Raw genomic sequence first — 12420 nt, forward strand, 5'->3', positions numbered from 1 at the left:
TCCTAACGGACTGTTAAAAAAACTTTCATTTTTTTTTTACCACATTTGTTTATATCCATTGAAAAGAGAATTGAACAAGAAGTAAATTGGTTGGTAATTCTGTAAAACTGTGCATTCCTTTAAAAATTATGAAAGATTGTTTCTTTCAAACATATCTATGTTTTTACCATCAAAATTATTTTTGTGACATATGACTCTGAGTCATGGAACACTAATCTCTGAAGAACTGAAAATGAATATCACTCAATGTGCAATGGGAGATGTACAAATGAAGAGGCTGTGATATGTGACAAAGAACATTACACAGGAGAAGCAATATAAAGCATGTCGTAGTTATGCATAAACATAACAATATAGTTAGAGCAATGGATAACTGAGAGATGGTATATTCTAGTGCTATCCATGTTATGTAATGAAATTGAGAGAAAGAGTCCTAAGCATTTTGTTTTGATTACCTGATGTAAACATTTGAAAGGATATTAGCAAGAAATACACAGGAATAGAAGGATATCACTTTTCACCTAAAACATTTTCAATTTTTGTCTGATTGTCCCTAGAATGAAATATAAAATCCATATCCTAGCATTGAACTCCCTCCACAATCTGGCTGCTATTAACTTTCCCTTTGTTATTTTATGTTATCCATCTTCACATGCTATGCATTCCAGTCAAATTGGGCTAAGAGCTTCTTCCTCTATATGACTTTCTACTTCTTGGATCCATTCTTATGCATCTAACTTCTTAGAGCTCCTATCAAAACATCACTCAGGCAACACTTTTGGGATAGCTAGCTAGCTAGCTAAATAGATAGATAGATATGTTTTTGGTTTTGTTTTTTTTTCCCCTCACAACAACCCTGTGAAGTAGGTGCCATTATTATCCTCATTTTAAAGATGAGCCAATTAAGGCTGAGAGGTTAAGTGATCAAGGTCACACAACTAATATCAGGGAAATTTTGGTTGAAGTCACTGTGCCTCCAAACCCAGCACTATTATGCCAAATAAGACAATTCATTTTTATACCTGTCCAAAGGCATTAGTAATAGTGATTTGATTATAGTTTTCTGAGTAAGGATAGTGAGGAAAAGGAAAAGGAAAGGAATATTATGCACAGTGACAGAGAAAATGGTCACATGCTCATTACATATGGCTGCCTAGGGTGTGAAACATTTTCTTGGGCCGACAAGTTCAATCAGTCATAGATTCATTATGAATCTATATGTGTCAGATGTCATTTACAAAGGTGAAAAAATTCCCCATTCCTTAGGAACTTATATCCTAAAGGAGGAGACAACATTTACATACATATATATTTGGGCACATATATGTGTGCATGCACACACATATGTGTATATATATATATATACACACATATATACATATATATGTACACATACATAGAATATGTATATGGTAGCTTGGGGAGGACAGATATTAAAAGTTGGAATAATCTAGATATGTTTCATGGAGAAAGTGAAGACTCAGCCAGATTTTGATGAAAAACAAGAATTCCAAGTGGTAGAGGTAAGGAAACAGAAAATTCCTGGTATGGAAGAGAAATAATGTAAAAACACAAAGGTGGGAGATGTCATGTCACATGTGCTTTGAAGGGAGTAATGTAGAAGGAGACTGGAGAGGAAGTCACTTAACCCTCATTGCCCCACCAAAAAAAACCAAAAACATAAATACCAATAAAGAATTGGCCACATATTTTCCTAACTTCCTCATAGCCTTCAGCAATGAATTTATGAAGTCTACTGATGTATAATTCAAGTTGTTTGAAAGTAATTAGAGCTGTGAGTTTGGAAGTCACCACAGAAATTAGGCTAGAATATGTACATTTAGAAATCAACAAAATAAAGAGCATAAAATAAATACATGGGGGTTTATGAGATCACTGGGGTAAAGTAATACAGAGGGAGCAGAAAAGAGGGGTGCATGATTGAGCCCAGCAGGGCACTTAGGGTTAGTTAGCATGATCTAGATGAAGATCCATCAAAGGAGACTGAGGAGTGATCTGATATGTAGAGGGAGAAATAAGCAAAAGTCATGGCTTAAAAACCTAGAGAGAAGACAGTATCAAGAAAAGAGAATGTGATCAACATTATCAAAGGCTCCAAAGAAATCAAGAAGAATAAGGATTAAGAGAATGCAAATGAATTTCAAAATTAAGAAATCATTGGAAACTTTAGAGGGAGCATTTTTGGTGGAATGATAAAATTGGAAGTTGGATTGTAAGAGCTTAGGAGGAAGATGAAGAAAAGAAAGTAGAATCCCCTTTATAGAAGGTCTTCTGAAGGAGTTTATATCAAATTGGCAGAAGACATAGAAAAAAAAACTTCTCTCACTAATTCAGGAAAAAGATGATTATGATCTGAAATAGGTTGTTGGAGGTGGCTATGTGAATAGAGAGAAGACATATGAAAATTATGTGAGGATAGAAATATTTTTTTTTGATTGAATATATGTAATGAATGTGAAGATGATACCAAGATTGAAACGGACTTATAGAATAGGAGGTTGGTTATGACCTTGATGGTAATGCGGAAGTTTAGAAGATGATTCAATTTGAGAAAAAAATATATAATGTGTCTTGTTTCGCATATAAGAAGTTTGAGAACAAGATTGTTCGGCCTTAGGGTGGAATTCTCATAATGGGTATGAAAGAAATCTCTCTCTGGTCTTACTCTACCATGGTCAGACCAGCTATATCAATTCTTCAAGGGTGCCCTTGAGGGGAACGGGAATTTTTCCACTGTTTAGTCATTTTCAGTCATATCCAACTCTTCATGGCCCTATTTATGTTTTCCTTGGCAAAGATGCTAGGGTAGTTTTACCATTTTCCATTTATCCAGTCCATTTTGCAGATAAGGAAACCTATATAGCCAGGGTTAAATGGCTTGCCCAGAGTCACAAAACTAGTAAGTGTCTGAGGCCAGATTTGAACTCAAAAAGATGAGTCTTCCAGACTCCAGGTCCTATACTTTACCTACCTCACTACCTAGCTGCCCCATTTTCCCACTATCAAATTGTACCCAAATGGTTTCCCATACTGTTAGTTATAAGTAACCTGTAATCTAATTTGATTTAACCAAAAATACAAATACCCCACCCCCACAAACCGCACACCTTTTGTTCTATAGGAACAGGAAGATTTTATACCATAGCATTGCTACCATTTCTCTTTGCTTCCAATGGGCTGGATCCCCAAAGTCACTCTTTCAGGCATGGATATTTGGAGGGCTACAAAGTTAGATATGGAATCAACTCTTGAATTTTTAGACACTCAAATATTTGTATGCCTGGGTGCCCAGATAGTTCCTTCCCTTGACATTTCAAAATGTAAAAAATTAAAACTTTGAGCTCCCTCCTTCACCTTGTGCAAACCAGAAATCTAATAAAGAAGTAATACTCTTGTTCATAGGGTCTAATATTATGCTTAGATAGGGAGAAGGCCTAAGACATCTCACATTATCAACCAGGAAGAAGTCAGACAAAGAAAAGAGGCCAAACGAAGAGAAGGAGACTGAGGCAGAATGAGATCTTTAAAATTCCCCACCCCAATACACTCAGTTCTGTCTTCAAAGTTGCAGCAAATCAAGAAACCACCCTTTACCTTTTGATTAGCAGTTACAAAATGTCTACTCATACTCCAAGGTCTCCCTAAGATACTTCCATGAATGAAGTCAATCCTACCAGGAAACAGGTTTCTCAGCTTCTTTCATGTAGAGAATTTCATCTGTAACATTCTGCATAAACATATAGCACTGGGAAGGGCCTCTTTCCACAGCCCCCACCCATTCTTCTAGTGGATTAACTCATGCAGGGAAGCAAAGAATGTATCTGAAGGCCCTGACATGAGGATGTTTTTCCAGGTTAGTTTCTACAAATTTATATAATTTGATTCCTCTAGGATACCTTAATAAGAATGATCACTGAATAAGGAAAATATGAGAAGAAAATAGGCAAATTGCTTCAGGTTATTTTCTTTCTTTCTTTTTCTATCTATCCATCTATTTATCTATCTATCTATCTGCTTATTCACTCATTCATTAACTCATTCATTCATTCATTTATTCATTCATCTATTCATTTATCTACCTATCAAACATCTATCTGTTTGCTTGTTAATTTAGAATTTTCTCCATTACATTTAAAAACAAATATTCACACCATTTGTTAAAACTTTGTGTTCCAAACTCTTTTCCTCCCTCCCTACTTACCCACCCTTAAGAACTCAAGCAGTTCAATATAAATTATACATGTGCAGTCAGGAAAAATATTTCCATATTATTCCGGTTATGAAAGAAAACAGACAAAAAACTTTAGAAAGAGGAACTAACAAAAATATATTTAAATCTATATTCAGATACTGTCAGTTCTTTCTCTGTAGATGGATTGCATTTTTCATAAGTCCTTCTGATAGTATCCTGCTTATCATTTCTTATAGCACAATAGTGTTCCATCTTAATCTTATCCTACAATTTGGTCAATCCCAACTTTTAAGCAATTATGTTCTTCAGAGAGCTTTTGTACCTTCTTTTCCATTTGATCAATTTGGCTTTTCAAGCTGTTGACATTGTTTTCATGACTTTCCTGTTTCTCTCTCATTTCTCTTTCCATTTTTCCTATACCTCTCTTATTTATTTTTAAAGTCCTTTTTGAGTGCTTCTATGGCCTGAGACCAGTTCATATTTTTCTTGCAATCTTTGGATGTAGGAGCTTTGATTTTTTTTTATCTTCCTCTGAGTGTCTATGATGATCTTCCTTTTCACCAAATAAACTTTATAGGGTCAGTATTTTCTTTTCTTTCTGCTCATTTTCCTAGCCTATTTCTTGACTTTTAACTCCTTCTTAAAGTGGAGTACTAGTTCCATAATTTCTTGTCCCAAGTTTCAGGTGGTACAAGGTGGTACAATTTAAGGAGAGCAATGTTCTCCAAACCCCCTGGCCTGTGCTCTGGTCTGTAGGTAACCACAGTACTGCTTCCTCTTTAACCCAGGAACAAAATAGTGTTTCAAAATGGCTGCAAGCTCTGGTGTGCCTGCACCCCTCCCAAACCTGAGCCACCACTCAAGACTGTTTCCTGGTTCCAAGCATGGGTAACAAAATAGAGTTCTGCCTCAGCACCAGCAACGATCACTACAATCTCCCCCCCACACACACACACACACCTGGACAACAACTCAACCCCCTCACTGGACCGAGAAGTGAGTTCCAGAAGTAGCCACTGCCACAGCTGATTCAGAGGTTCTGAAAGCCTGTTTCTCTGGGGCAGCTTGCCTGAGGCTGGATCTGTGCCTGTGTGGCCCGGGTTTGGGCTCCACTGTCACCATGGTACAACAGACCTTTCCTACTGACCTTCTATGCCACCTTTGGCTGGAAAATGATCTCATCTCATCCTTTTATGGGTTCTGCTGGTCCAGGAACTGTTTTATGTCATGATTTGGAGGTATTTGGAGGGATTGTGGGGAGAACTCCCTGACGTCACTGCCTTTCCTCCACCATCTCACAGGTTGTTTTCTATAGCAAACTGCATATAACAGTCATATAACTGAATAAGCATTATAGCCAGTGTAAAATCCCACTATTGTTATTTTTTATTAATTTTAAGAAAGCATTTGTTTACATAGAGAAAACTATACCCTTGAAGGTTTTTGTCAAGAAAAAGTTAAGTAGGTACATCTCATCTACTCAAAGTACTCTCAAAATAGAGTATTAGGCCTGGAGTCAGGAAGATTCAAATTTCTGAGTTCAAATCTTGCCTCACACACATTCCATCTGTGTGACCCTGTACAAGTCATTTAACCTTGATTGCTGAGGTGTCTCATCTGTAAAATGAGTTAGAGAAGGAAAGGTCAAACCACTCCAGTATCTTGGCCCAGAAGAGTTGTATATGACTGAAAATAACTAAACAACAAAATTGATTCAAAATTTCATGACAAAGACAACCAGAGGTCATTTCCCCCCAGGCTTTAGAGTGTTAGTAAGTCTGGTGGTAAAGAGAGATTTAATCTATTCCAGGAATGTTTAGCATTGTTACAGAGGATTCAGTATTTTGAAACAGAACATGAATTTACTATTGAAGGTAGTGTTCTCAAAATGGTCCTAGTCTAGCCAGAGTAACATTAAATTAAAACTATATTATGGGCAGAAAACAACATGCATGGTGCTACATAAACAAATTATCAAATTATTATATTACTCTGAGTGTCTTGGTAAGGTCTGCCAGAGGGACAATGAGTCATTTCAGAGGTGACATAATTGCACCTCTAAAATATTAGAAAATTTAACTGGAGAACAACAGTATTATATGTAAGATATTCCAATCCTTAACACTGTGCCATATAAATAATATAGGTGCTAGTACATGCTTTTTGAATGAATAAATTTATGAAAACATGGATGGCAATTGTAAAAGTTAAGAGAAAGACAGAATGGTACAGTCTAATAAGCATTGCCTCTCAAGTTGTAGTGCTTAGGCTGAAATCCTGATTGACATTTTTACTGGTGTGACATTTAGCAAGATCTCTAGTCTCACACTCTCCTGAGCCTCAGTTTCCTCAAATGCAAAAGAAAAAGGTTGAACTAAATGGTCTTTGAAGTACTTTGAAGTACTTCCCAGTTCCTTTATAAAGTAATTCCCAGTACTTTATGATCATGTAACTTATGGTTGTTTAAAGGAGTTATGGTTTTAACCGGTATCATAATTCACAGACTGAAGCATGTGACTTTTTCTGTTTAGAATATTATTTTCCAAGTTACATATAAAAACAAATTGTGACATCAATTTTTTGAAACTTTGTGACTGCAAGAGTAGTCATGGAAAACATCTGCACATTAGTTAGGGTGTGAGAGAAAACAGATAAAAACAAAATTTCAGATTAAGGAACTGTCAAAAAATTATATTTCAGTCTGCTTTCAGACACCATTAGTTCTTTCTCTATAGATGGACTGAAATTTTCACAAGTCCTTCAGAGTTATATTGGATCATTGCCTTGCTGAAAATAACCATGTTCTTCCCAGCAGATCATCTTAAACTATTGCAGTTATTTTGTATACAGTACATTTCTCTTTGCTTCAGTTCATTTAGGTCTTTCCAGGTTTTTCTGATAGCATCCTGTTAATCATAACTTTTATATAATACCTTAAACTTGACAAAGAATTTTCTTCACAATAGCCCAGCAGAGCTCTGGACTTTGCCTATAATATTCCTGGAGGTTTTCCTTTTGGGATCTCTTTCAGGAGGTGATCAGTGGATTCTTTCTATTTCTATTTTACCATTTTCTTCTAGAAGATCAAGGCAATTTTTTCTGATGATTTCTTGGAAGATACTGTCTAAGTTCTTACTTTGGTCATGGTCTTCAGGTAGTTCAATGATTTTCAGATTATTCCTCCTGAATCTTTTTTCCAGGTCAGTTGTTTTTCCAAGGAGATATTTCATATTGCCCTCTATTTTTTTATTCAATTGGGTTTGCTTTACTATGTCTTAGTTTCTCATAAAGTCACTAGCTTCCATTAGTTCAATCGTAATTCTTAGTCAATTACTTTCTTCAGAGAACTTTTGTATCTCCCTTTCCATTTGACTTTTCAAGTTGTTGACATTTTTCTCATGAATCTCCTATATCACTCTCATTTCCCTTTCTATTCTTTCCCCCTCCTCTTTAAATCTTCCTTCTATCTCTCCTACGTTCTTTTCAAAGTCTCTTTTGAGCACTTCCATGGCCTGAGAACAATTCATATTTTTCTTGGGAGCTTAGTATGTAGGGACCTTGAGGATGTTATTCTTTTCTCAGGGTGCACCTCTATCTTCCTTGTCACTAAAGCTTGCTGATCTTGCCATCTTTTACTTGACTTTTAACTCCCTCTTACAGTGGGGCCCTACTTCCAAGCTACACTCTCCCAAGCTTCAGAGGGTCCCAGGTTTTTTGGTTTGAGAAGGGCAGATTTTCCTCTTGCCTCACCTATTCTCTGATCCAAAGATAACCTCAAGCCAACTTGCTCATTAATCCATCAGCAAAACTTTGTGTGCTGTGTTTCTTAGCCCTGATGAGCCTGTGCCCCTCCCAAAGCTGGGCCTCACACCCCTCAAGATTTTTTCCTGGTTCCCCACTGGGGTGGGATAGCTGAACTCCTCCTTTGGTCCCACAGACACCCCTGCACATTCACTCCTGGCCAGGTGCTCAGTCCTTTCACATGACCACAAGCTCAGTTACAGAAAATCCTTGCACTGCAGCTGATTTGGAGGCTCAGGTGTAAGCTTCTCTCAATTATGTGATTTTCAATGTAATTTTAGATATAAGGATTTGTTTCTTAAGATATTATAACTCTACGTGACACCGGTAGTCATTTGCATATAGACAATGAAAAATAAAGACATACAGAATTTTTTTTTCTTGAGTAGATATAGCTCAAGGCTATCCCAGTAAGTCAATCAACAAACTTTCATTAAACTCTTACTATGTGAAAAAAAATGTGCTAAGTACAAGGTTTGTTGTTGTTGTATGTCCTTTCTTCTCAAAGAGCACCATGACAGGATTATGTCATGACTTGCATTGAATTGGATTTCAGTAAGGCAGGGCTGTGTAAGGTCACCAACCTCACTACTCCAGAGCCAGCTGCATTCACTGGCAAGATATATATCAGGACAACTGGAGATGGCCCTGGATCTTTAAGGCAATTGAGGTTAAGTAACTTGCCCTCAATCACACATCTAGTAAGTATCTGAGGTAAGATTTGAAATCACGTCTTCCTGACCCTAGGGCCAGTGCTCTATCCACTGAAACACCTAGATGCACCCAAGTACTGAGGTTAAGAAGAAAGGAAACAAACAAATAAATAGTTCATAATCTCTAGTATCTTACTACAGTCTCATTGGGGAAACAACGTGTTAACAACTGTGTACAAGCAAATATATATAGTATAAATTGGAAGCAATCTCAGAGGGAAAACATTAGGATTAAGGTATACTGGGAATAATTTCTTGGTCTTCCCTTCTTTTTTCTTTTTTATTTAACATTTTATTTTCCCACAATTACAGGTAAAAACAAATTTTAACATCTTTTTTTAAAAACTTTGTGTTCCAAATTCTCTTCCTTCCTGCCACCCCACTTTGAGAAGGCAAGTAATTCAAGGTAAGTTATACATGTGTAGTCATGCAAAACATTTACATATTAGTCATGTTGTGAAATAAAACAGATTACAAAAACCTCAAGAAAAAGAAAGTATGCTTCAATCTGTAATCAAACACCATCAGTTCTTTCTCAGGGAATGGAAAACATTTTTCATCATAATTCCTTCTAAGTTGTCTTGAATCATTGTATTGCTGAGAATAGCTAAGTCATTCACAGCTGATCATCTTACAACATGTCTTATTTTTTATACAGTGCATTTCACTTTGTATCAGTTCATGTAAGTCTTTCCAGGTTTTTCTGAGACCATCCTGCTCATCATTTCTTATAGCACAATATTATTCTGTCATAATCACATACCACAATTTGTTCAGCCACTCCTCAATTGAGGAGTATCACCTCAATTTCCAATTCCTTGCCACCAGAAAAGAACTTCTATAAATATTTTTTTATATATATTGGCCCTTTAACATTTTGGTTTTTATCTATTTTTTGATACAGTCCTAGTTTTGGTATTGCTAGGTCAGAGTATGAATGGTTTTATAGCCCTGTGGACATAGTTCCAAATTACTCTATAAAATGGTTGAATAAGTTTACAACTCCAATAAAAGTGGATTAATGTTTCATTTCCCCCATACCCCCTACCATATTTCTCATTTTTCCTTGTTGTCCTATTATCCAATATACTAACTATGAGGTAGTACCCAAAATTCTGTTAATTTACAGGTTTTTTATAATCAATAGTGGCAGCATTTTTTCCATATAGCAATGCATAGCTTTATTATTTCATCTAAAAACTATTCATATCTTTTTATCATTTGTAGATTGGGGAATGACTCTTATTTTAATAAATTTGACTCAGTACTTTATATGTTTTAGAAATGAGGCATTTATCAGACAAACTTGCTTCAACATTTTTTTCACAGTTACTATTCTCTTCATTCTATTCCCTCACCTTTCAAATTTTTCTATTATCTATCTTATTTTACTCTTTCCCTTCTTAAAAGTTTTTTTGCTTATAACTACCCACTCCCTAATCTGTCCTCTATTCTATCACCCCTTCATCCCCTTCCCCTCCTACTTTCCTGCAGAGTAAGATAGATTTCTATACCCAATTGAGGGTATGTTATTCCTTCTTTAAGCCAATTCTGATGAGAGTAAAGTTCACTCACTCTGCCTCACCTCCCCCATCCCCCCTCCACTATATAAGCTTTTCCTTGCTTCTTTTATGTGAAATAATTTACTCCATTCCACCTCTCCCTAAGGATGTCTTCTTATAGAAGGTGTGAGTTTAGCAGGGTCCTAAAGGAATGCAGTGATTTACAAACTGAACTCTCAGTAAACTGAAACAAAAAAGACAAGATGTAGGGGGCAGCTAGGTGGTGCAGTGGATAGTGGATAAAGCACTGGCCCTGGATTCAAGAGGACCTGAGTTCAGATCCAGCCTCAGACACTTGACAATTACTAGCTGTGTGATGCTGGGCAAGTCACTTAAACTCCATTTCCCTGCAAAAAAAGAAAAAAGAAAGAAAGAAAAGAAAAGAAAAGAAAAGAAAAGAAAAGAAAAGAAAAGAAAAGAAAAGAAAAGAAAAGAAAAGAAAAGAAAAGAAAAGAAAAGAAAAGAAAAGAAAAGAAAAGAAAAAAAGACGGGGTATAGAATCTAAATATTGGGATTGAAGAAGACTATATGGACTTTAAAATACCAAAAGGAACATATAACCTCAAAAAAAAATCCTCAAGATGAATCAAGTAAGCCACAGATTTTCTTTATCTTACCAGTTCTGATATCTAAGCTGAACCAGATCCCCTGTGCTATACTATCCTATCCCTTTACCCTTTTGACAACTGTTTTTTTCATAATTACCCTTCAAATAGAAAACTATGGTTTTACAATCGATTATCTTAAAGCTATCAGTTTAATACTTGATTCTTCCACTGAAATAATTCCTCTTTTAAATTATTGGATCCATAAAACTAGGCAAAGTGATATCAATAATGTAATTGTGGGGGGAGAGGGAGGGAGAAAAATCTGAAATTGGAAAGCTTGTATAAATGGATGTTGAGAACTATCTTTGCATGTAGATGGAAAGGAATAAAATACCTTTATCGGAAAAAAAATAATGTAATTCTCTCCTCTCATTCATATAAAGGAAAGGAACCTCAGAAAGAGATGGAACCTCAGATATAATTTTGTCCATGCTCAAGAAGATCCCCATTTATATTATTTCTCTCAAGTAGTCATATAACCTCCCTTTAAAGACATCCAGTTATCCAGTACTCACCTTCCAAAACACCCCATTCCTCTTCCAGACATTTCAGATGATTAGGTTTTTCCTTATGTCAGCTGAAAACTGCTGTTCTGAAACATTTGTCTATTGTTTCTACCATAAGAGCCAAGTAAAACCATGTCTAAACATGTGGAGGTCTTCTGTTCTCTAGGTTCATTTAACCCATACTACTTGTATGGCATTTGTTCAAGTCCCCTCACCATCCTGGTCTCTGCCTTTGGGGTTCAGTACAGTATATCATTATTATTTCTAAAATGATTACCTAGGTCTGAAAAGAGTCTACAAGTTTGTTTCAACTGTACTCTGGTGCAATGGAAGGAAATATTATCTCCTTCATTCTGGACAATATTATTATTAATCAATGAGTTGTTATAATAAGAAAAATAATTATTATTATTAAATAAAATTTAAGATTGCATTGTCTTTTTTACTGTAATGCCATACTTTGAACTAATATTGTTCTTTAAAACCATATAAGTCCTGAGAATTTTTTTCTTACAGAAACAGTTGTCTAGCCATGTCTTCCTCATCATGTAATCAAGTAATCAACAAGGATTTCTTAAGCATATACTATAAGTATCAGGCATTGTGAATACAAGTATAAAGAATGAAACATTCTATGTTTTCAAGGAACTTATATACCAAAATGAATACATATAAAAATGCATAGCATAAATAAACATGACAAAATACAAATTAATACAATGTTTTTTTGTTGTTTTTGTTGTTTTTTTTTTCAGGAGGGCACCAGCAATCAGAGGAATTAGGAAGGGCTTTACATAGAAAGTGGTGGGTGCATATACATATATATATATATATATATATATATATATATATACACACACATCTATCTATCTATCTATCTATCTCTATATACATATCTATATTTTTTGCAGGGCAATGAGGGTTAAGTGACTTGTCCAGGGTCAGAAAGTTAGTAAGTAACAAGTGTCTGACAGGATTTGAACTCAGGTCCTCCTGAATCCTTTATTTATTGCTCCA

General features: G+C 35.6%; 1 pseudogene; it reads left to right on the top strand.

Moving 5' to 3' along the window:
• Nucleotides 1-1463: 1463 nt before the first annotated feature.
• LOC122755082 overlaps nucleotides 1464-12420 on the top strand; it is a 98066-nt pseudogene continuing 87109 nt past the window's right edge.

This window comes from Dromiciops gliroides, chromosome 4 (genome assembly GCF_019393635.1).
Source record: "Dromiciops gliroides isolate mDroGli1 chromosome 4, mDroGli1.pri, whole genome shotgun sequence".
Taxonomy (NCBI): domain Eukaryota; kingdom Metazoa; phylum Chordata; class Mammalia; order Microbiotheria; family Microbiotheriidae; genus Dromiciops; species Dromiciops gliroides.